Source organism: Rhinopithecus roxellana, chromosome 11, assembly GCF_007565055.1.
Source record: "Rhinopithecus roxellana isolate Shanxi Qingling chromosome 11, ASM756505v1, whole genome shotgun sequence".
NCBI classification, from domain to species: domain Eukaryota; kingdom Metazoa; phylum Chordata; class Mammalia; order Primates; family Cercopithecidae; genus Rhinopithecus; species Rhinopithecus roxellana.
The window spans coordinates 35,681,601-35,707,416 of record NC_044559.1 but is presented as its reverse complement, the minus strand read 5'-3'; the positions used below and the strand labels follow the sequence as shown (position 1 = coordinate 35,707,416).

The 25,816-nt window shown below is 42.4% G+C and overlaps 1 protein-coding gene and 1 non-coding gene across 18 annotated transcripts in view; one reads left to right on the top strand and one right to left on the bottom strand.

Annotated features, from left to right (window-relative positions):
• Positions 1–25,816, top strand: part of ABLIM1 (actin binding LIM protein 1) — a 353,493-nt gene that overhangs the window by 111,055 nt on the left and 216,622 nt on the right. The window contains exon 1 of one of the 17 annotated variants that reach the window (XM_030941229.1): positions 13,058–13,163. The exons of the other annotated variants lie outside the window; for them this stretch is intronic. The gene's annotated coding sequence lies outside the window, so the exon portion shown is untranslated. Of the gene's footprint in view, positions 1–13,057; positions 13,164–25,816 lie in introns of those variants that run through there. 17 annotated transcript variants of the gene reach the window in all.
• LOC115900616 lies at positions 9,112–9,211 on the bottom strand. Its single transcript, XR_004060285.1, has one exon. It is a non-coding gene; the product is annotated as a small nucleolar RNA U13 (small nucleolar RNA).

Below are 25,816 nucleotides of genomic sequence, written 5' to 3'. Positions count from 1 at the left end.
ATAGCCAAAGGCATCTTTTATTCCTGTTAAGGCCTGGGATTCCCCTTTGGGGAGCTTAGGTTCTTTTCAAACATCTAATTTTGACTGTGGATTTAATGCAGAGAAAAGCAGTATCCTCCCAGGTCTCAGTTTCTCCGTCTCACAGGACTTCTGCTATGATTAACGAATTTGTGGTTTTAAATACTTGGACCAAACAAGCACTGAGAGAGGCTGTTAATACTGAATCAGTGTGAAATGTATTTGTGGATCCGTGCCAACAGTTTTCCCAGAATTCTGGTGCTCTAAAGAAAGAATGACAATTGAGTATGCTTTTAAAGGCTTGCTTTGCGCCTGCTCAAAGGTCACGCCGTGCTATCTCTCTAAATAGAGTTGTTTATATGTGGAAGGATAAGTTTTTCTTTCTAGGAGCTTCTCCATGTCCTTTGACTTCCTTCCCATCAACTTGTATGATCTGAGTGAAGCTTTATTCTGGAGCATCCTCTGTTTGGAATGTTCTTTTCTGCCCTCCCCTAACCTCCTTATTCCCTTGGTCAGTCCGTCTTCAAGGCCCAGATGGAACACCAGATTCTTCACAATCCTACCAGCACCAGGGTGACTTAATCTTCCCCTCTCATGCTCTTGCAAAAAATCAGAGCGCAGCATCTAGTGAATGCGAGGGAGCACATTTGACACACCCCTTGTGGACTGAAAGCCTTGTGTGTGTGTGTGTGTCATCATTGGGAATGCAATAGAAATACATAAAGTTGTTCGTGTAAAATGTGAAACATATGCCACATCTCTGTTCTGGAACATTTTCTTTTATTAAGAAAGAAACATTAGGCCATGGCTCATGCCTGTAATCCCAACATTTTGGGAGGCTGAGGTGGGCAGATCACCTGAGGCCAGGAGTTCAAGACCAGCCTGGTCAACATGGTGAAACCGCATCTCTACTAAAAATACAAAAATTAGCCAGGCATGGTGGCACACACCTGTAATCCCAGCCACTTGGGAGGCTGAGGCAGGAGAATTGCTTAAACCCAGGAGGCAGAGGTTGCAGTGAGCCAAGATTGCACCACTGCACTCCAGCCTGGGTGACGGAGCAAGACTCCGTCTCAAAAATAAAGTAAAATAAAAATTTTTTTAAAAGAGAGAAACATTAAAAAATTTAAAAAGACACAAAATTAAAAGAGACCATTAACCATATCCCCAAACTCTAAGTCAAACCCACAGACTTTTACTGCTATAACGATACACTGGCATGGTATTTACCAAGTTGCACTGTAGTTAGGCACGCCCATGCCTGGTTTCCTGCTAATGTGTGTGCTCTTTGTGGGCCGCTACATTATTCATCATTAAGGCTGCTGTCACCTGGCCCATCCTATTGTAGGCACTTAATGAATGTTTTAGTTAGCTCACAGTCTCAAAGGATAGAGAAGGGCCTGACACTGATTTTAACCCAGTCTCCTGTTCTGTTCCTTATCTAGCTTACATATTTCTTGTGACCATAAACTATAGGAGGTTCTGTGAAGCTAAAGCTGAAGTCCACAGGTGAAAGATCTCAAAAAAGGAAGCCAGTGAGTGAGAAGCCCTGATAATAGCATAGTCAGAAAATAGATTATCTGGGGTACTGGAGATTTCCTAGTAAATTGACAGTGAACATGAGGTTTGCCAGAGTGAGTCAGAGCTTTTCAGTGTTGAGAGAGACGAATTATAAATACTTCAAACGGTGCCATTAGAAACGCTTCCCTCTGCATTTTTCCTCCTGGGAGAGCCACGGTGGGGAAGCTGGAGCAGGCAGGCACCGTGCACCTGCTCCAGGGTCAGCACCTCTGTCAGGGGAGGTGCAGAGAAATGCTGATGCTGGGGTTTCTGGTTCTACACTCAGCTATTTATCCCACTAGCAAGGACAGCCTGTCTCCTAATTACCAACTACTGGGACAGCTTCCTATGTCCACAGCTGGCCAGGGCCTCTCGGGCATGTGCCTGCCACTTAGTGCCTTCCAGTTCAGTGGCACTTAGATATGCTCTAACCAGGAGGATGATAATTGTATCTTGCAGCTGTATATGTAGTATAGCAGTTCTTAGACACCATGGTATAGAATGTGTACATTTTCCTCTTCTAGCAGAGCATTAATAATGGCCAGAGTGTGTTTTGTCTTTTATATCTGCCTTTTCAAGTATTGGCTACTCGCATTTCACAGTGACTTATAGAGAATTACCAAATGTTATTTATAAGGCATTGAGTACCAAGTATGTACAGAGCCTCATACAAAGGAAACAGGGTGACAAAGGCAAGACTCCTGCACTCCAGCAGCTTAGCAGCTGGTAGGAGAAATAAGACAGTCTATAGGTAACCTTATTACAAGGCAGGATTGTAAATACCATGGGAGAGCTGCTGTCTGGGGACAAGATAGGAAGAAATTGATTCTAATCAGAGTGATTCTGGAAGCCTGTTTGGAGGAGGTAATGTTTGAGCTGCATTTTTAAGCACAGGTAGATTTTCAGAAAGTTGCAATGAGAAGGAGGCTGAGGAATTTCAGGAAAAGCAAAAGAAGCATGGGCAGGATGAAGAGCTGTGTTGAGGGCATAGAGAAGGTTTGGCGGCTGACAAAGTCTACAGCCTGGTGGATGCTGATGTGTGGGCAGCACCTTAGTGCTCTGATTCTGCGGAGGAGATTCATGGGAGAGTCTTGTCTAACATATGGAGTTGGAGCTCAGGGGGTGCCTGTGACCCCACTCTGAGCTGATCTTCATCTGTGGCTGCTTTCTTGAAGGCATTCCAAGCCTGCCTCTCATTGCACTTTGGGAACGTTGCCTATGCAGAGTATTGTCAGAGAGTAATTTGAGACACTTGATGCCTGTTAAACTAATTATGCTTCAGTCCTCAGAGTGCCGTGGTGCTCTCAATCCTGAATGCTCAGCAGATTTTATGTAGTATCTGAATTATTAATAGAGAAGATATGGAAGAGGGTGTTTGGCTGCTTGTTCCATTTTGAGCAGGTCTTGGGCAAGTGGCATTACGGGAAGAGAAGCAGCTGCATGCAGAGGGATGGAGGAAGCAGGCCTTCCAGAGGAGACCTGCCCAGACCGGAGCCTGTGCCAGTATGCTCAGAAAATCACAGCCTGCTTTGGAGGGATGGGTAAGACCCCTTAAACATTGGGCTTTGCAGAGAAGATGCCCAGGGCTGACCATGCAGAAGGACTGAACTTTAGGACTTGCGGGAAGCAGGGAGCAGGGATAGCCACTGCTGAGCAGGAGAACCTCAAATGGGCCAAGTCGTCACTACCTGGAAGTCCAATTGCACCCCTTTTTCACAGCCTTCCCACTTAATCTGTTCTGTCTGGCAGCAAAGATCATCCTGACTTGTGAGCAACTGCAGGTGTTTTTGGAAGGCATGCCAAGGTCTTTTTGTTTGTTCATTTTGATTAAAAAGCAACAACAAAAGTGAAAAGTAACCCCGTTAGCACTGATGAGGCCACAGGCTAACTGCAGACCATTTCATTTCCTTAGCAAACTAAATTCCGTAAATATTCGCATTGTAAGGTGGCAATTTGCTCTCTGACAAAATTTTATTCTTTAGTGAGAAGCAAGTAGATCCTAGCAGATGATTTAAGCAGGGAGGGGACACTTGTCTGCGAAAAAGACTTAAATCACTATATAGAATAAAGTCCATGTTCATTTGTGGAGAACCACTGGGACTGATGAAGAAAGACCAGTAATTGAGGCATCTGTTCCCCGAGCACTGTGTAGCCCCAAAATGCCTGGCTTTGGGCTGGGGCTCATCACATCAAGTGTTTATTGAGCTCCTACAGCGTGCAAAGGTTGGGTGTCCTCAGTGCCCCTTGGTGAATTTTCCCACTGATGGTTCATTTTCATAATTTATCATAGAAGAGCTTGAGTAGGTACAGTGGAACTGCTTCTAGAGAGATTAGGAATTTCCTATCTGATAAGATACACAGGCCAGCAAAATCTTGGGCAGAAGTTGAACATTTGTAATTATAATCAGCTTTGTAATGTGGTGCATTGTGATATCATATCATAGAACCATAGAAACGGTCACAAAACCCACTGCACTCCTTTGTGATTGCTGTGACTGTAGTTTCATGTGGGCTGTGGCAGAAGGAAGTGATGAAAGACCTGAATCCACTGGTGCTTCTTTAGGGTCTTCCCCAAGTGTGCTTTCCTGCGTGAAGAGGTTGCTGTCAGGCAGATACCACTGCAAGTCTATTTTTAAGGCTGGAGGCTTGGCCTCTGCTAGGTATTTAACTGGAGCCATGTGGAGGAGGGTAAGTGAAAAGCTCTGAGCACTTGGGGAGTGGAACCTAGTTCACAGGTGTCTGCAGTCACTGCTGCCAGCATCTGAACTCTCATCCCTCTCCACTACCTGAGAATGGAGTCAGCCCCCTCACATTTATATGTAGTTCGATTGTCTTTAAAAGCAAGCAGCCATTTGTTGTTCTCATTAGCCATCTTTATGATCCATATGTAGTTTACTTTGCATCCTGACCTAAAATTAACAAAACGTATCAAAATTCTTACGTATCATTCCATTATTGAATAAGAATTTATTTTTTCCCTTTTGCAGTCTCTTAGAAGACAGTTGCATCTTGAACTAAATATATGGATCTGTAAACTTGTAAAAAAAAAAAATTTAGGAGTGTCCTGTGTATGCTCTGCAGATATGATGGCTAAGCATTGAGGTAGAGTTAATGCAGTGGAAATAGTTTTTGTGGGCAATGCTTGACGAGTTTAGGGACCAAGAAAGCAGAACAACTTTGTTATGGAACAGTTACCTTTTTTCCAGGTCAGGAAGATGCTGGATTTGAAGGATATAATCTCTTTTCTGTCCAAAGTCTATGTTCGTGCGTTGTTACTGTGTTCCAGAGCCTGCCTTCAAAGTGGCTGCATCATGTGTCTCTGTATAAACGCATCTGTATTTCACAAGAAGACCATGTAAATACATATAAGCAAGTAGCTGCTCAGGTTCTCAGTTTCAAAGAGCAGAGCTCTAGGAAACCCAGCAAGAAAGAATTAACAGTGAAAGGTAGGGGTTTCCACACTACAATGTTTATTAGAAAACACTCTAGAAGAACCTGGTAGGGCTGAGGTGGCCCTCAGGGATCTCCATCTTAAACAAATTGGCCCATAAATCACATTTTAGGAAATATGTTTTTTTTTTGATGGATGAATGCCACTCTTTTTTCCAGTTGTATATCTTTTCTTTCTTTTTTTTTTTAATTTCAGTAGTTTTGGAGGGAACAGGTGATGTTTGGTTACATGGGTAAGTTCTTTAGTGGTGATTTCTGAGATTTTGGTGCACCCATCACCCACCAGTATACACTGCACCTAATGTGTGGTCTTTTATCCCTTACCCTCATTTTGAGAAACATTGATAGAACATCTTACATTGCATATCCGAAGGTTCTTCAAAATAGGCAAGCAGGGAAAAGAACACGTACAGATTGTTTTACCTGCTTTGTAAACTGTTTTTAGAGGAAGACTTTGGAGGTTGGTGTTGGGCCTAATTCCCAGAGTTTTGGAGCAGAAATTTTGAGGTGTGACTTCGGTAGTGGTAGAAGTCCCATGTTCCCACTTTCCCCAAGTCCACCGCAGTCTGAGTGCCTCTAGACAGCATCTGTTTCTTTCATTCCCACCGTGCTTCCCATTGGCATAGAATAATTCCAGCCAATTGGAATTCTTAGGTTCTTGAATTGTGTTGCCAATAGTTGAGGAACTAGTAACAAAAGAAGCAAGAATTTCCTTTCTCTGCTTCATCTGCCTGGGGCCTTTGTGGAAGGACCTGACTATTGGATAGGAAGAGTCATGGTGTGGAATTCAGAAGACCTGGCTCCACCCTAGGCTTTCTGCATTGTCCTGAGAAAGTCACATCTTCTCTGAGACTTACCTTCCTCATCTTAAAGGCTGGCATAGATCAGTGCTTCCTGAGTGCTGGCACTAGTCTGGGAGAATGTTTAGAAATGTAAATGACGAGTTAATGGGTGCAGCACACCAACATGGCACATGTATACCTATGTAACAAACCTGCACATTGTGCAATGTACCCTAGAACTTAAAGTATAAAAAAAAATAAGTAAGTTCTTGACCCCTACGTGCAAGAATCCCATATATATATATTGTATTTTTTCAAAAGTTCTACAAATTTTTTTCTTTTTCTTTTTTTTTTTTTTTTGAGACAAAGTCTTACCTGGTCACCTAGGAGTACAGTGGCATCATCGTAGCTCACTGTAACCTCAAACTCCTGGGCTCAACCAATCCTCCTGCCTCAGCCTCCCGAGTAGCTGGGACTATAGATGCATGACACCACAGTTGGCTAATTTTTTAATTTTTTTTTTTTTTTCTGTAGAGACAGAGTCTTGCTATGTTTCAAGGGCTGGTCTCAAAGTGGCCTCAAGCAATCCTCCTACCTCAGCCTCCCAAAGTGCTGGGATTACAGGCATGAGCAACAATACCGGCAGATGGTTCTTGTGCGCAGCAATATTTGGGAACTACTGGACTAGATTACCTTTGATGGCCTTGTCAGCTCTATAGCTCTATTCTAAGGTTTTAATAAAAAGAAATTTATATTAGAACATAATAGCCCAATGACAGGAGAAGGAGTGTGAGTTTATTCATTTTGGCTTGTGACTTTTTTATGGTTGTAGACAGTCACATACGGTCACATATTGTACTGCATCTTACTGTGTGGATGTTAAAGAGTAAATGATAATTACCGGGGGTTGTCCTTTTTATAGCAATACATTTATTCCGTGAAGATCCTTCTAGCTCGTGATTTTGTGAAAAGCTGAAGCTACCTACATGTTAATTCTGTCTCCATCATATGATTCTGCCATCAAAGAAAACCCCTGAAACAACTTTAAGACAGTAAACATTGGCTTAATGGAATGAGGCAGAAGGATTTTCCTGGTACTGAGGGGAGGGGTTCCCTTCTAGAAAATGGAAAGGAAATGATTGTTTGCTATGGCTGAGAGCTGGATTTGTCACAAGTTAAAGCTGAGGATCTTTAATCGAGCCTCCCCCACCTCCACCTGTGAGATCTGAAATACTGGAGAACTTGGAGTTATTACCCTGGGATTTTTCTGATAGACGTTTTTGGATTTTACAAAATATGTGTATCTATCCCTAGCCCTATTCTCAGTACTCTTACCAGATGATACTGAATATTCTAGGAGTATTTGCAGGAGAATTCTTGTAGATATTACAGCTATATTCTTTCTCTTGTTCTGGATATTAATCTGGTGTTCAAATATGCATTCATGTCTGAGACTGACAGTCTGGAGTTCCTGGTAGTGGCTGTTTTTATACCTAATTGTCTGACTGAGAATATGGCACCCTAAGCTCTTGAGGGTAATCACTTAAATACATCTGCCTTAATCTTCTTTGCTGGGCAGTGAGAAAAGGAGACAGTAAGGAGCCAGGGGAACAGAGAGAGTTGTGGGCTAGCTCCGCTCCTTGGGACCCTGCTGCCCATTTCTCATTTCTTGGAAATCCATGCCAAGATGCCTGCCTTCCTTGGTCTAAAGTGTCTGGGGAAATTGTGCAGCTCTGAGAAAAGCAAAGTCACCTCATCTGGGAGAACCAGTGCCAGGGGCTCGAACAGAAGGAGACTGATTGTTGAGGACCGGAGGGTCTCTGGGACCTCCTTCCCCGCTCACAGGCGTGCCACTGTCACCCATTTGCTGTATCTCTGTCCCGAGGACTACTGCCCACGTGAGCGCTTATGTAACAGCGTTGATCCTTTTGGTAAGTAAAATAACTCTCTCTGGACGTGGTTTTGTGTTTTGTGATTGGTGTAATTAAGAGAGTACTATCCAGATCATTCTTCCGTAATATGTTCTTCAAAGGAAACACTATCCTTAATATATAATTAATGGGGGTGAGGGTGGGAGAAATGGAGAATGTAACATAAGTACAGCTATGGAGCTAAATTCCGAGGATATTTTTGTCCAGGATTTTATGATCTTCAGTAACAAATGTATTTCTTTCCAAACTTGGTAGGAATAACTGTCAGTAATAGGAAGTATGATGGAAAAGAAAGATCTCTATCTGTAGATGCTATTATTTCATATGACAAAGGATGAATGGAAAGAAAATATTCAAGGCGGGAGATAGAGGCTAGCAAAAGATGACCTAAGTAAAGTTGAGGTCCAAATTGTGTCACTGTATAGGGAGGGCTCGTCTTGTGAAATGTTCTAAAAAATGTAAAACAAAATAAAAAGAAAACATTTTAATATTGAGAGAACTTGTTGAGGCTTCTTTTCAGTGAAGCTCATTAAAACGTGTCACTCATCCCTCTGCCTGGGAAAGAGGTGGAGAAGGCCCACTCTCAGGATAGAGTTATTGCACTTGGGAGTTTTCAGACTTTGAAGTTATCATGCTGCCTTTATTAATGAAGATGATATCTACCCAACTGCTCACACCTTGTCAAAGTCAGCACTAGAATTAGTACAGGAAGCAGAAGGTGATTAACCATGGTCCCTATGAATGTATGAAGTTAAGTCAAATGAGCCAGGAAGCATAACATATTCCTCATCATTCTTGGACAGCCAGAGTTGAACTGGATTCAGTTTAGCCGAAGTAAGGGAGTTAAGATATTCTGTTTTGTTGCAATCAGCTTTCAATAGTTTTATTGAGTTATAATTCATAGGCTGTAAAATTCATCCATTTAAAGTATACAGTTCAGTGGGTTTTAGTATGTTACTGATGTGTTACATACATATTTTCACTGCCTCAAAAAGAAACCCCGTACCCTTTAGCTATTGCCTCCCCACCCCAACCTCTTCACCCCCGTCTCTCAGCCTTAAGAAATCAAAATCTACTTCTGCCTCTTAGATGTCCCTATTCTGGATATTTCATGCGAATGGAATTTATAACATGTGGTCTTTCGTTTATGGCTTCTTTCACTTAGCGTGTTTTCAGGGTTCACCCATGTTGTAGCGCATGTCAGTACTTTATTCATTGTTATGGCCAAATACTATTTCACTGTATGGATATTCCACAATTTGTTTCTCCTTATACCAGCTGATGGACATTTGGGATGTTTCCAACTTTTGACTCTTATGAATCATGCCCCTATGCATATTCATATACGAGGTTTTTTTTTTCTTTTTTCATGTCAGATGGGTAATGTGCCAATGTCATAACAAGGTTCAAGGGTGGCACACCTCATACACACATGCATGAACACATCAAAAGAATCATTATATACAGGTTTTCATGTGGACATATGATATGTCCAGGGCTCTTGGGTATATACCTAGGAGTGGAATTTCTGGGTCATGTAATAAGTCTATGTCTAACCTTCTGAAGGACTTCTAGATTATTTTACAAAGCAGTTACTCCATTTTACATCCCCACCAGCAGCATATGAAGGTCCCAGGTTCTCCACATCTTTGCTAATACTTGCTATTATCTGCCTTTTTTTTTTTTTTGAGATGGAATGTTGCTTTGTTGCCCAGGCTGGAGTGCAATGACCCGATCTCGGCTCACTGCAACCTCTGCCTCCCGAGTTCAAATGATTCTCCTGCCTCAGCCTCCCAGGTAGTTTGGATTACAGGCACGTGCCACCACACCTGGCTAATTTTGTAATTTTAGCAGAGGTGGGGTTTCACCATGTTGGCCAGGCTGGTCTGGAACTCCTGACCTCAGGTGACCTGCCTACCTACACCTCCCAAAGTGCTGGGATTATAGGCGTGAGCCACCACGACTGGCCTTATCTGACTTTTTTGTTCTAGCCATCCTAGTGGGTGTGAGGCGGTGTCTCACTGGGACTATACAGAGCTTTGGCTGGGACAGAGAAGGCTGACAAGCAGGTCAGTGCTCAGGCAGGACAGGATACTGACAGCTGCTGATGGTGACAGCTCCTTGTTTCTTACTCTTAACAAGCTTCTCTTCATGATTCCAGGCACATCCCTTTTTAGGGTAGCAGGGAGTGGGGATGGAGAAGCCACACCTTCTTTCCAGTCCCCTTACAAGCTCTGCTCAGAAGACTGTTCAGAACCAGCTGACTATACCTATTGCAGCAAAGGACACCTCCCTCAAAAATCAGATCCACATACTAGTGGATACCTAGAATCCCTTTACTGAGGAAAAAAACGTTTTATTCCACAAATAGGAATAAAAATGAAACATATAGATTTCTGCCAGAGCTAACGCTTTATTCTGAATGACTTCGGTGCTTCTGTGGAATGTTTCTACTCAAAGAGACTCAATCAGATATTTTTGGAGTGAGCCACTGTTGCTCTTGAAAGAGAGATAAGATCTGTTGGGAGGAGAAGGCAGGAAGGCAAGGGGAAGCCAGGTAAGCTGTAGTTTAATGAAAGCATGCTGGATAATGACTTATCAGCAGATTCCCTCACGAGGGAACAAGAGAATTAACAGTATCAGAGAGAGTTCTGGATACAGGAAAGGTAATCATCATTGGGATATCCATATCTTAGTGGAGGCAGATAAGGAAATCTGGGAGATTAGTTAAGTGTTGTGACTTGGAGGTTGGATATTCCAGCATTTGACTCCCAGCTCTTCTACTCACTAAATGTGTTACTTTGGGAAGTTAGTAATTCCAAGTGCGTTTCTCTGTCCCTAAGGTAGGCAGGGAATGCATACCTTACATGATCACTTTGAGCAGGCCTATCCCTAGAGTAGATAGGGCCCTGGGCAAATATTTTTTGTAGGGCTCCTGTCTATATAAACAACTTGTGTCAACAGCTCAATCTGTTTCAATCATGGGAAAGAAATGCCACACCAGCCTGAGGAAGTGATTGCTTGCTAGGCTTGTCTCCTAGAATGGAGCCAGCTCCAGGGCCCCAGGAAACCCCATCGGCATGACTCCTGGGGTTCCTTGGGGCATCTGGCCAACCCTTTGCCCAGTATGGGAGAGATGCAGAGGATCACTAGAGAGATCTGTGAAGAGAAGGCTCAGATTCCCCATCCGGACAGCACTGCTGGCCCCAGCGATCCCAGGTACCAGAGCGCACTTAGACATTTTTGAGGAAGGAATGGGGTTAGGGCAGGGGCCCTATTTGCCTGTGTCTGAGGGCAGTATTGATTATGAGGACTCAATGAGAACCTGGCTGGGCATGGTGGTGTGGGCCTATAGTACCAGCTACTTGAGAGGCTGAGGCAGGAGGATCACTTGGGCCTAGGAGTTCAAGACCAGCCTGGGCAACATTGCAAGACCCTATCTCAATTTTAAAAATTGTAAATACAGATAAAAATAAATTTAAAGAATGAGAACGTGCATATCAAAGTGTTTGGTATAGTGGTGCACAGAAGCATACGGTAAATGTTAATTTCAGTAATAATAATAGAGTTGCAATATAGTCAGCATTAGTCATTTTTGACAATCTCTATGGAGGTTGAATTAAAAAAATAAAATAAGGAAAATTGTTTATTATTGTTAAAAATAATTTATATTGTTTGCCTTCCATGCTGTGAAACAATAGAGGCCCACAACTATAGATGCTGCACAGGACGTGGGGTTCCCAGGAAGCCACTGTGTGCTCAGAGCATCCTGTTTAGGACAGGTGCTTGGAGGAAGTGCGCCCTCCTGCAGCCGTGCGTGTTCCTGTGCTACGAAGCCCCAGAGTGTTCAGGAGCGGCTCCTGGCAGGGTGCTCAGGAATGTTTGGCAAAGGCCTCCTGCAGCTGTCAGAAAGATCTCAAGATGCTGCAGCTTCCTGTTGTTGTCTGGTGCTCAATCCCTGCTTTGAGTTGTGCTGGACTCCATGATTTTCCAAGTGTCCCCATGCATATCTGTCCTTTGTTATGCTCAAAACAACCCTTGGATGTTGCAAGGGAAGAAATTGTTTTCCCCACTTAACAATAGCAATGAATTAGCAAGAAGATGAGAAAAGTGGGCAAAACAAATATATCAGAGAACATACACAATAGCTTCCGCAAAAATATATCAGTGAACATATATCAGTGAAATAGATCAGTAAACATACAAAACAGCCTCTGCAGCTTCTGACTGTAGATGTAGTACTATTCTAGAAGAACAGCTGTCATTCACTGGGGGCCTACTATATCTCAAACATTGTAGTAAGTGTCTTTTTTGTTTGGTTTTGTTTTTGAGACAGGGTCTCCCTCTGTCTCTCAGGCTGGAGTGCAGTGGTGCGAACAGGGCTCACTGCAGCCTTCACCTCTTGAGCTCAAGTGATCCTCTTGCCTCAACCTCCCATGTAGCTGGAACCACAGGCACATGCTACCATGCCTAGCTAATTCTTTGATTTTTTCGTAGAGACAGGGTCTCACTTTGTTGCCCAGGCAGGTTTGAAACTCCTGACCTCCAACGGTTCTCCTGCTTTGGCTTCCCAAAGTGTTGAGATTACAGGCGCAAGCCACCACACCTCGCCTGTGCCATGTGTTTTATGATTTTTCCATGTTTGATATTCTCAACAACTCAACAAAGCAGGAATTACTTTTATTTCATTTTACAGAGAAGGAAACTGGGGCATATGCAGTTAAGAGACCTTCCAAAGGTCACATAAGTACTAGATTTGGGTCTGCCTGACACCCAGGTTCATGGTCTCCACCACGATGTCACTCTGCCTCAGCCTGAGGATCATAAAAGTGGTCATTCATGAGGTATGCTGAACACTGGCACACCTAAAGTTTGTAAATAATATTGCTAATTAAGTACTTCAGCAGTTCAAATTTGAAGACTTCCATAAAGTAAATTGCTGTTGCCAGGAAAATTAGCAAAGATTTCCTTCCTCTCGCTCATAAATATAAGCTGTCTGTATGGAATGTTCCCTTACTCTACTGTAGGAAATTACAGTGAAGTTTTTGAACCTGTGTTTCTTTCTGTCTGTTGGAGCTTTTGGGTCTCGTACAAATGAAATAACATTTAGGGCAATTACCTTCTTGACAAACAAACAAGAGACTGGCACTATTATCAAAAGCCCAAGGATATCTGGAGAGGACTCAGTGATTATGTTGTCAGCTGAGTCCAAATTCCAAAGCAGAATGTTCTGGACTGGAGAGCTGGGACCAAAGCAGACTTGGCAGTCTCCTCCCTGAAAAAGCAGTTCATATCCCAGAAGAGAGAAAGGTGGTTCACGTCTGATTCAGGCACCTGCTGAGACCTTTCTGTTAGGTGCAGCATACCAGGGGTTGTCTTCACTCGGAGTGGTCTTCCAAGACCCAGATACTCAGATTATCAGGTAAGTGAGAAAACCTCTTGGGTACATTATTGTTTCTTAAAGCAATACCAACCTGTTTTCAAACTAAGCAGAACATATAACACTATAATATTTTTCTTTTAGTGTGCCCTTCTTACCCCATTCGGTAATCCACAACTCCAGACCTGTATGTCAGAGGGCTAGGGGAAGCGTCTTGGGTATAGCAGGCCAAAGGCTGCAAATGGCTTTGTTGTCAAAAATACAGCATATTCTTCAAGATGCTGTGGAACTTTTCTATAGCATCTTCCTGGTGACATTGAGAGGCTGTGTCGGGGAAAAGGTGTTAATTCCCTGCAAACCCTGGAACTCAGGTGTGAAGGCCCTGTCTTAAATTTGAGAGAAGTGTTTGAGCTAGCCATGAAAAATATATCCTGGGAAAGTTGGTAAGAACCAGCATGTGGTTCCTGCCCTCAGACCCGCTCTCCTGACTGATGGCTTTGACTAGGCTACTTTGAGAGGCAAAGTAGTAACAGGCGTCTGCTGCTGGCAAGGAGATGTACTGCGTTGTGGCCTCCTGTTCCTCCAGGATGCTGGATCCCCACGGCCACATCCAGTTTGTTGATGGAATATGGTTCCCCCCAAACAGCAGTCTTACTTTAACTTTTATTCTCCTGAGGATGGAGATGATAGGTGGTGGCCAGTTACTTCTACATCTTGCAAGGGCATGAATGGAGAGGGATTTGAGGTTTCGGCTATTTGGGAAAGCATTAAATAGTTTGCATTTTTAAAAATTTATTTATAGTTACCAATAACCCCTGTTCACTTCCCTAGGCTTCTCATTCCATTAGTTTAATCATATTTCCCAGAATCATATGTTTCAAGCTCTTGACGGTTAAACCTTTCTATCACGTCCCACTCTTAACCCCCAAACACCCTCATCTTCTTTGTTACAGATGTTTGAAGGACCCTTTCACGTTGGGCCTCTCTTTGTATGTGCAATTCTGCTGCCTGGCACGGCCTCCCCAGTTCCTCTGAGGCCCAGCAGGATGAAGGTTAAGCTTTTCCTCCTCTAGGGAGGCCTGATCTTACCTCTTGCCTCGTCCTCCTCTGTGTTTTCATAGCATCCTCTGCATATCTTTGTTCGAGTTGCCTGTTTATAAGCTTCTCCCTTTTCATACACTGAGGTCTTCTCTGAGGGCAAGGGGAGAGCTGTGCTCTTATTTTTATTCCATTGTAGTACCTGGCATGTAAAAAAAAGCTGTGAGTGATGAGTAAATGAATGAGTGAATGTTCGCCGAAATCAAATCACTATGTTGGAAGAATACAGTTCGGCATTAAATTGTCCCCCTGCCTTCAAGTAGCTGAGGCCAGGAGAAGCTGCAAAGCAAAGTGGCTGCAAGTTCAGGGCTGTGGGGTGAGACCCCGCTGCCAAGTTTAAAGTCCAGCTCTGCTCTTTGCAGTTCTGTGACCCGGGTAAGTTACTTAATATATCCGAGCATTAGTTTTCTTGTATATAAAATGTGGATAATGCTACCCCCATTGCAGCAGTATTATGAGCCCTAAAAGAAAATACATATTTAAACAATTCTGGCATTTAGTTGGAGCTCAATAAATACTTCCCCCTCTTCTCACCCAAATGTATGAGAAGTTGCATAATTGTCTAGATAACAAATACAATACAAAAAAAAAAGTTTTCAAAGGAAAGAAATATCACTGAAGGGAAAGAGAAAGGATTTGCGATTTGAGCTGGAAAATAGACATGATTTACCCAAAATATGAGTAAAAGGAAAATAGCCCAATGATCTGAGAGTGGAAAGAAAAAGGTAGAAGACATTTTTCACTTAGTTCCACTCGCTGAATCTACTTAGTCCCGCTTTTTTTGTTTTTTTTTGATGGTTGCTTTTTGTTTTGTTTCTTTATTTTATTTTTAGTCCTAGGAATGTGGGCAAGTAACTATTTTCACATGAAATGTTCCCATATAAATTACCTCCTTGAGTAACTAAATATGCTGCAATGCCCCATTCGTTTTAATTAAATATACTTAAAAACTAATCTTATTTGAAGTCAAAGGGTAAAGCAGTCTATTTAAGTTTATTGTTTGGCATTGTTTTAATCCAGGCTTTAAACAAATTTGAATCTTACTAAGAGTGGCTTACTTTCAAAGAAATCCCTGATTTCCCATCCTTTGATCCTAATGATTCTGGGGCATGACCCAGTGCTGATGATTATGGATGGACTCCTGTTAACTTGGCAAATTAGTCATGGACCCGTGACGGCCGTGGGTACGAGACAATGCTGCTAACAGAAAGGGAATATGGATTGTGTGGCGGCTGGCCACAGCAGCTCATGCCTGTAATCCCAGCACTTTGGGAGGCTAAGATGGGTGAATCACGAGGTCAGGAGTTCAAGACCAACCTGGCCAGCATAGTGAAACCCCATCTCTACTAAAAATGCAAAAATTAGCCAGGCATGGTGGTGGGCGCCTATAGTCCCAGCTACTCGGGAGGCTGAGGCTGGAGAATTGCTTGAATCTGGGAGGCAGAGGTTGCAGTGAGCCGAGATAGTGCTACTGCACTCCAGTCTGGATGACAGACTGTGTCATCTGTGAGACTGTCTCAAAAAAAAAAAAAAAGAAAGGGGATATGGATTGTGTGTTACTCATTGGGGTGGACAGGTGGCCAGCACAGGCTTGATTTGTCTATGGGTTACAAGATGAAGGCTGCTAGTAGGAAGGTAATATAAGGTGAATAGGTAGTCAGCAGATGGGTGATTCTGTCCCTGGGATGGAAGATGAAGGCTGCCAACAGGAAGGCAGCAGAGTCTGTGTGCTGTTTGTTAGGGTGTGTAGAGATAGTCATCAGGAAGATTCCTTTCTCAACCTCAGAAAGCAGCACACCCAGAATGCACTAGAAACCCTTTGCAGAATCAGCATTTAAGTATGTCAGGATTTTAGATAGACTATGATATGATATGCACGAGGATTCTAGATATTTCTCAAAGGTAGAAATCTTTGATATCAACACCTTATTTATTTAATTTATTTGACAGAGTCTTGCTCTGTCATCCAGGCTGGAGCACACTGGCGTGATCTTGGCTCACTGCAGCCTCTGCCCCCCAGGTTCCAGCGATTCTCTGTGCCTCAGCCTCCTAGGTAGCTAAGATTACAGGCGCACACCACCACACCTGGCTAATATTTTTGTATTTTTAGTAGAAATGGGGTTTCACCATGTTGGCCAAAGCTGGTCTTGAACTCCTGACCTCAAATGACCTGCCCGCCTCGGCCTCCCAAAGCACTGGGATTATAGGTGTGAGCCAACGCCCCCGGCCAACACCTTATTTTTATAGGAAATGAGAGACTGAGGTCCAGAGAAGTAAATGATTTTCCTAAGGTCTATGGTATAATTAGAGGGTAGTGTTAGATTAAGACCCTAGTCCTCCTCTCTCCCTGTTTAATATTACATGAGAAGACCAAAGGATGATGATGATGATGATTATTATTATTATTATTTAGTTTAGTTGGAGACTCAGCTCAGGTGGGACTTTCCTGTGGAGTCTCTCCAGACCTCTCCTTTTCTGGGCTCTGCTGTGTACCACACAAAAGCCCATCCAAGCACTTCTATGCTTGGCTATTTATAAATTTGTTTGTTTGCATGTCTCTCTCTACCGGGTAGTAAGTGCCTTAGTGGCAGGACGGTTGTTTTCATGGTTTCTTCAGACTATAACACAGTGCTTGGTAAATAAAGGTACTTCATACATTTTAAAATTGAGATGTAATGTAGTATGCCATAAAATTCATCACTTTAACATGTACAATCCTGTGGATTTTAGTAGAACCACAAAGTTGTGCAACCATCCCACTCTCTAATTCCAGAGCATTTTTATCAGCCCAGAAAGAAACCCTGTGCCCATTAGAAACCATCCCCAATTACTCACATTCCTCGGCTGCTGGCAACTACTTAGCTCCTTTAGGTGTTTGTGGATTTGCCTATTCCAGACATTTCTTCTGATTAGAATCGTGTAACCTGTGGTTTTTGTGTCTGGCTTCTTTTACTTAGTATAATGTTTTCAAGGCTCATCGAGGAGGTGGCATTGATAAATGCCATCTTCCTTCTTATAGCGGAATAGTATCCCATTTTAGGGATATATCACATTTTCTTTATCTTTTCATCAACTGATGGTCATTTGTGTTGTTCCTGCTTTCTGGCTATTATGAATAATGCTGCTATGATCACTTGTGTACGAGTTTTTGTGTGAACATGTTTTTAGTCCCCTTGGGTGTATATCTAGGAGTGGAAATCCTGGGTCATATGGTGATTCTCTGTTTAACTTTTTGAGAAACTGTCAAAACTGTTTTCTCAGTGGCTGTACTATTTTGTATTCCCACCACTTGATACAATTTCAAATTAAATTAAAGCTATTCCCTCAAAGTAAAATAACCAGTTTTCCTGTATGTACAAAAATCCTATATGTACATTCATGTCTATTTACATCCTATCTCTTAATCTTCAAAACTGCTTATATCTTTACAGTTTAAAGGTCTGCAAATATTACATAAAGAAAGGTAGGGCCTTTACTTTGAGAAATCATTTAGCTGGCTTTTAAGTTCACTTTCTGTAAGTGCCTTACTGTGGTCCCCCAAGTTTTGTTTGTTTACTGTTTAGAAATCTTTCCTTGTCCAAGTTCTGTGGCCATAGATAGCAACCAAAATTAATCAGAGGACATCGGACACATTATGACTCACAGTGTCCAGAAAAATCTAGCTCACAAAGGTTTGCCTGCAGCCCAAGTGGAGAGGGAGAATTCTCATGACATAGAGTAGGATCTCCTGGGATAAAAATGAGCTGGGGAAGAAAAGTCAAATAACTAGGGCCACGGCCAGCACTCAGCCAGCTCCCTTTCTGTCCATCACGACCCGGATCTTTTTGTAAGGTCATTTTTTACATCACTAGAATATTCTGGGGTGTTTAATATTTGCTGTCCTTGTGGGACAATTCCCAGTTCTGTTTCATATCAGTCTTTTTCCTGAAGTGCTGTCATGTGATTCTAGTGTGTAACTGGACATGTTCTGTTATCCTTTCCTTGGGCACTTGTCCCTAAAGGGCACAGACTCTATCTTCGCTTGGTAGCCAGTGGCACTATCGGGGTAGTGGCTACTTAATAACAGCGTAGGCCGGGCGCGGTGGCTCATGCCTGTAATCTCAGCATTTTGGGAGGCCAAGGCGGGTGGATCACCTGAGGTCAGGAGTTTGAGACCAGTCTGGCCAACATGGTGAAACCCTGTCTCTGCCAAAAATACAAAAATGAGCTGGGCATGGTGGTACGCACCTCTAATCCCAACTACTTGGGAGGCTGAGGCATGAGAATTGCTTGAACCCAGGAGGCAGAGGTTGCAGTGAGCCAAGATTGTGCCACTGCACTCCAACCTGGGTGAGAGAGTGAGACGCTGTCTCAAAAATAAATAAATACAAATTAATTCATTAATTTAAAAAACTGTCTAATCATTGAGATCACCAATTGGTCCAGTATTATCCATGATGGGAATACTAAGTGAAGTTAATTGTTTAGTAATACTTCAGCTGAACTTGATTTAACATAGATCGTGGTTCAATTGGTCTATTTTAAGAGTTTAAAGAAGATGCAAACAAGATCCAACACATTTCTTGGTTAACTTCTATATCTACATACGAAAAGTGATCCAGTTCATTTTCTATATGTGGCAGCAGCTGGTAGAAAGATGTTGAGCCCAGCCAACCATCTGTAACTCTTCCTGTAGTTGCGAAGAGCGCGTTAGACTTGAAGCTTTCCTTACCTCTCTTGCTGAGCGGCAAGCATTCCTTCCTTTGAACCTTCATACCGTTTGGTCAGTATCTCTGATTCCAATCCTTCTGCCTTGTTTTAGAGTTATTTAGGTCCTTGTGCTGTTTGCTCTACTTAGATGTAAGGTTGCTGAGGGCTTAGTTTAGGTATCTTTGATCTCTATACCACTTTTGGCCCCTTGAAGGTGATGCCTTTGCATATTGCAGATGCTCAGTAAATGTTGTTAGCCTCATTAATGGGTCAGCATTCATTTGTTTCTCTTTCTTTCTTTGATTTTTGCCCACCTAGTTCTCAATTGTGGATGCTATGGCTGAAAGCTCATCTTGTGGCTTAGTTGCTTTTTTTTCTGTGTGCAAATTTAATAGCCAATGAAGCATATTGGGAAATGCTCAGTGCTCTTAGTATATGTTATTCAGGAAGGGGAAATATTGTGTAATCCATATCCAAAACCAAGAAGAATTTAAGTTCTAAATATTTTCCTTCCCGTCCACCCTCTAATCTCCTCCAAATCCCAACAAATCCAATACATATGCGGAGTGTTTTCCATCTTGCTAGGGATAGTGAGAGAAAAGAAGGGAAGAGACCTACCTTCTGTATCTCTTTTGAAGACAGCCAACTTGGCATATGGCATATGGTACTAGGACAATCTTTGGTTGAATTGTAGCAATATACAGCTGTTTAAAATTATAAAGAGAGCCCATGTAATATATGTGTAAATATTGTAAAATGACTCATTTTTATAGAGCTTGGTAAATGTCATAAGTCACATCCTTCTGCCTAAAACATAAACACAGGCCTAAAAGACATTTTGGGGACATATTTATTTATGAGGCAGTTGGTAGTTCTGACTTCTGCTACTACCAGAGTTAATCTAAGTTGTCTTCTTTACATATTTTAAAGGAAGAAGTACTTTGGCATAGTATGTGTGCATACAAGTTCCGTTGTGTTTGTATGATAAGATGATCCAGTTAATAATTGATTTTCTTGAGAAAAAAATATATTCTGTCTGATGAACATGCTTGGTCTTTTCAGGATATTGTTCTATTTAGAATCTGTCTCTGGTTATCTTTAGATGAAAGTGATCAGTGACTTAAGACAACATTTTTTTTAGCTTAAAAATATGGATCTTAGATTCTCTTTTGTTTACAACTCCCCGCCCAAAAAGAGACTCTGTGAGGAAAATTTAAAGGCAAGTAATTTATTTGGAAGGTGATTCTAGGAATCACTGTTAGAGGAGTGAGGCTAATAAAAGGTGTAATATCAAGCCAGTTACCAGTATGGGCAGCAATTCTCAATCCATTGGGACCTCTAAGAGGTAGTGTGGGATGTGCTGCAGAGAAATCCCAGCCAAGGGATGAGGAAGCTGGGGTGTTTACCACCTCCCCATCACCATTGTTTGACAGCTGCTTTCAGGTACATTAACTCACGCATTTTGATGCTTCTAGTAATCACATCTGATTTGTAGAGGCGAGTGCCAAGGAGGTATGGGTAGGGCACTGACAGATTCCATTGCAAATGATCCAACTGAGGTGTTATTTTGGTAAAAATTCCCTCTCCATTCTAATGAAGGATCTTTTGTTTCTGAAGAACAGCAATCCACTTATACTTTTCAATAACCCAATCAAAATATGTAGAGAGAGTGGGGATAGGAACCCAGGAAATGCTAGACAGCCAGGCCTCAGGAAGTACAGAATTCCAGGCTGCTCCAGGACCAGCAGTTTAGTTTGGGGGAATGTCCCATTCCTTTCCTGCCCATCTGGCTTCCTCTGACACTCTGTCCCTTGGGACTTTGGTCTACACATGGTTCTGTGATGCCTGCACCTGGCCTGGCCTAACTTTATCTTTTAATGTGGATATCCACCACTGACTGGGACTTTTATATGTATCTCTAACTTCAGATTTTTAGGAGTGAAAACCTAATTGGCCCAGTTCATCTTTTTCAAAACCAGATAAAATGCTGTTGGCCAGCAGCTGATGTATGGGCCTCTCTCTGATCCAGCGTCCACTAACAATCTAGTCATCCACAGGCAAGGGGAGGAGTCATACGGCTCAGTGCCCACTCACAAGATGGGTAGAGCAGGGACAGATGAGCAATGAATGCGACAAAGTCCCCCAAGAAAGATCATTACACCTAGGCAATGATTCCATATGGAATGGAAATCTTGTCCTGAGAATTCCATGGCATTTTCATGAATACACAGCTTAAATAACTGGAAATATGAAATAAAACCCCATGTGGTTATCCTTAGAACCAATTTTTTTTTTTTTTGAGACAGAGTCTTGCTCTGTCACCCAGGCTGTAGTGCAGTGGTGCAATCTCGGCTCACTGCAAGCTCTGCCTCCCGGGTTCACCACATTCTCCTGCCTCAGCCTCCCGAGTAGCTGGGAATACAGGTACCCGCCACCATGCCCAGCTAATTTTTTGTATTTTTGGTAGAGATGGGGTTTCACTATGTTAGCCAGGATGGTCTTGATCTCCTGACCTCGTAATCTGCCCGCCTCGGCCTCCCAAAGTGCTAGGATTACAAGTGTGAGCCACTGTGCCTGGCCAGAACCAAGGTATTTTTTAAAAATTATTTGTTCATCAGTCTGTCTGAAAGAAACGTGGTATAGAAATCTTAAATGTTAATGAATTAGAAACAATTTTGGTTCTTGCACTAAGAATCTGGATATAGGCTAGAGTCAGTGGCTTATGCCTGTAATCCCGGCACTTTGGGAGGCTGAGGCAAGAGGATTACTTGAGGCCAGAAGTTTAAACCTAGCCTGGGCAATGTAGTGAGACCACATCTCTACAAAAAAGATTAAAAATTAGCTGGATGTACTGGTGCATGTCTGTGGTCCCAGCTACTCAGGAGGCTGGAGTGGGAGGATCACTTGAGCCCAGGAGTTGGAGGCTGCAGTGAGCCATGATCTTGCCATTGGACTCCAGCCTGTGTGACAGAGTGAGACACTGTCTCAAAAAAAAAAAAAAGAATCTGGATATAATCAGTAAAAAGTTAAAGATACGTCATCTCCCTTTTCTTAAAAGATCCTGAAGATAAGTTTGTCTTATGATATGCTTTGCCTTACCAAGTCCAAGAAACAGGAACTGGGATATAAGCACAGTGATGAGATTTTACATAGTCTCTAAGCAAAGATGAAGTGATTGGGTGATGTGATCTGAGGTTGCTTCTGTGAGATGCTTAGATGAAGAATCTTGTACAGTCTGGTGCCAGTCATTACTTCCCTACTGTGTACACGAGGACAGTAGCACTGTCATAGTTGTCTCCTACTCACCTCCAATTTTTGTTAGTTGTAATGTTGTTTGCACATTTTCCTTTCCTCAAAACATTTCCATATTCCTCTCTAGCCATAATCAGGTAATTGTGGTGTCAGTTTCCTAATTGAATTCACTGTTCACTGCTAGCACTTTTACTAGTGCTTGCATTCCTGAGCTTATTTTAACTCCTCTCTTAATTGGCTGGATGTTGTTTTCCATCAGTTTTCCCAAGAAGGGTTCACAGTGTCATGCTTCCCAAACACCTTTCTGTTCGTGGTGGTTTGCCCATTGCCCTTATCTCTGAATGACATTTTGGCAGGTGTAAGTTTCTTGGTTCTTTTGTCAGGTTCTTGGACATTTTGGCAGGTGTAAGCTTCTTTCTTTCCCTCAAGACATCAGGTATTGCTTCATCATCTTCTAAGTATCAGTGTTGCTGTTGAGAAGTCTGAGGCTAGCCTGAGTTTTTCTCTTTTTGTGAGCAATAGGGTTTTTCTGCCTGAATATATGGAGAATGATATCTTGGAGTCCTAAGGCTTAGCCTAGGACTTGGAGTCAGCATTCTGTATCAAATTTTCTCAAAATATGTTATATCTATACCCTTTAAATCTGTGAATTCAGCTGTCTCTTCATTTCAGGGATATTCTTGTGTATTTAATCTTCGAATACATCTGCTTCTTAGGTTCTCTACTTCTAAGACATACATTTAAAAAAATCTTTCTTCATCTTGCACATCTATTGTTTTCTCTCATTGTTTGAGGCTCTTTCTTCTGCATTCATTGAAATCATTTCAAAGTTTTCTCTGTGCTAGGAATTAGGTATTTTATCAGCATTTGTTTTGTCCTTTGATATTTCCATTCTTACCATTGGTATTATCTTTGTCCTTGGTTTTTATGTCTTAATTTCTCTAACCTTTTTCATCTAATCCCGTTGTGTCATCATCTCATCTTTGAGCTCTTTTTTATTTCATGCACTAATTCAGCACTCTGCATCTGTGCTCACTCTCCTTAACTCTAGTTTCCACAGAGCGGCCGAGGATCCTGTGGAGTTGATGATCAGATCATGACGCTTTCTCTGTTCAAATCCCACAGTGGCACTGGGTGCAGTGGGCTCGCATCTGTAATCCGACCACTTTTGGAAGCCAAGGCTGGAGGATCACTTGAGGCCAGGAGTTCGAGACCAGCCTGCGCAATAGCAAGACCCTGTTACTACAAAAAAAAAAAAAAAATTAAAAATTAAAAATCAGCCGGGTATGGTGGCGCACACCTGTAGTCCCAGCTACTTGGGAGGCTGAGGTGGGAAGGCCACTTGAGCCTTGGAGGTTGAGGCTGCAGTGAACTATGATCACACCACTGCACTCTGGCCTGGGTGACCGAGTGAGACCCTGTCTCAAAACAAAACAAAACAGAACAACTTAGGAGAAAAGCCAAGGCCCTTTACAATGACCTGCAGGCCCTAACTCCTCCACCTCACTAACTTCACGCCTCTTGCTGTCTGCCTCCTGATCTCACCAGCCTCCCCACTGCCTTGAACGTACCAGGTGGGCTCCCGTCTCAGGACGTTTGCACTTATTGCTCACTCTGTCTGGAGTGGTTTTTCCTCAGAATCTACATGGCTTATTCTCATCCCTTCTTCAGGTACTTACTCACATAGCACTTCCTCAAAGAGACCTTCCTCTACTACTCTACTTAAAACCACAGCTTCTCCCTCCAACATTCTCTGTCCCCGGCCTTGCCTTTTCTCCATAGTACTTACTGCTTTCTAATATATAATCATACATATTTATATATATGTACATATTATTACTCATGTGTTTCGTTATGTCAACTTCAACCTTCCCAACTAGGACACAGCTCCTTCATGGCAAGGATTTTTGTCTGGTTTCTTCGCTGTGATATCCCAACACCTAGAACAGTTCCTGACACTTAGTAAACACTTGATAAATACGTATTGCATGAATGAATAGGCTGAAGGTAACAATCGTGTCTTCCTGGGAAGAGTTCCTAACATCAAAATCCACCCTTTTTTTTTTTTTTTTTTTTTTTTAGTGTTTGCCTTCACAGTGACTTTCTCATTTGGCAGCAGAGGTCATATAACAAAATATCGGGGGAAGGGGAGGATCTAAATTCTTTAAGGTGTTACAGGTTAAATCCCCCAGCTTCGATATTATTAGAAGGCTCCTTATACCTTCAAATGGTTTTGAAAACTTGAATTTTACAGTTTTCAAGCTTATCCTATTTTATTGTGAATTGATGAGGCAGTGAGAAATGAAATAACAATAGTTGTTACCCTTAACTGCATTCCTTCTTAATACTAGGTACTTTCTTTCTTTTTTTTTTTTTTTTTTTTTTTTTTGAGACGGAGTCTCACTCTGTCGCCGGGGCTGGAGTGCAGTGGCCGGATCTCAGCTCACTGCAAGCTCCGCCTCCCGGGTTCACGCCATTCTCCTGCCTCAGCCTCCCGAGTAGCTGGGACTACAGGCTCCCGCCACCTCGCCCGGCTAGTTTTTTGTATTTTTTAGTAGAGACGGGGTTTCACAGTGTTAGCCAGGATGGTCTCGATCTCCTGACCTCGTGATCCGCCTGTCTCGGCCTCCCAAAGTGCTGGGATTACAGGCTTGAGCCACCGCGCCCAGCCAATACTAGGTACTTTCTTTTGGGATAGAACACCTGTTATTCTCACCCAGCACAGAACACATAATTTTCAGGGCCCAGTGTGAAAGAAAAACGTTGGACCCCTTGTTTAAAATGCAGGAGAAAGTGCCATTAGTGGTACTAAAATATAGCTTTTTTGTTTATTCCCCAGATTCTCTCAACTCAGTAGTTTTTATTTTCTATTTAATGTTGTCCTAAATAAAATAAAATTAAATTTTTAAATTATTATTGTGAATTTTACCTTTTATTGTGCAATGCCAATTTTAAGTGCAAATATAACAACATTTAACTCAATGGAATCACTGAAATTACACAATTTGTATTGCACAGGTCATAGATGCTATGTACTTTATTCTTTTAAGAACAGTAGAAATGCACAGTGCACAAATCTGACTCAACTTGTTTGTTGTTTGTTTTGAGATGGTTTCTTACTCTATCTTCCAGGCTGGAGTGCAGTGGCGCGATCTTGGCTCACTGCAACCTCCGCCTCCTGGGTTCAAGCGATTCTCTTGCCCCAGCTTTCCAAGTAGCTGGGACTACAGGTGCCCGCCACCATGCCTGGCTAATTTTTGTATTATTAGTAGAGACGATGTTGGCCAGGCTGGTCTCGAACTCCTGGCCTCAGATGATCCTCCCGCCTCAGCCTCCCAAAGTGCTGGGATTATAGGTGTGAGCCACTGTGCCCGGCCCTCAACTGTTTTTATTTCACTTCCTGATACGTGCACTTTTTACCAATGTTCTCTACCTTTGACTTATTGATGAATAAGGAAGGGCTAAAAGGAAGTCAGCACTGGTTGCCCTATCTTTCCCTTTCCTTGTGTGTCATGATTTTTGGTGTGAGTGGTTGGCTAATACAGGGAACTAATGTGGATAGGAAAGAATATATTAAGGTTCCTTAGTTGTTTGGGTTTCCTAGAACATCATTGCCTTCTCTGTGCATTCAAAGCAAGCATCCTGGTTTGAATGGA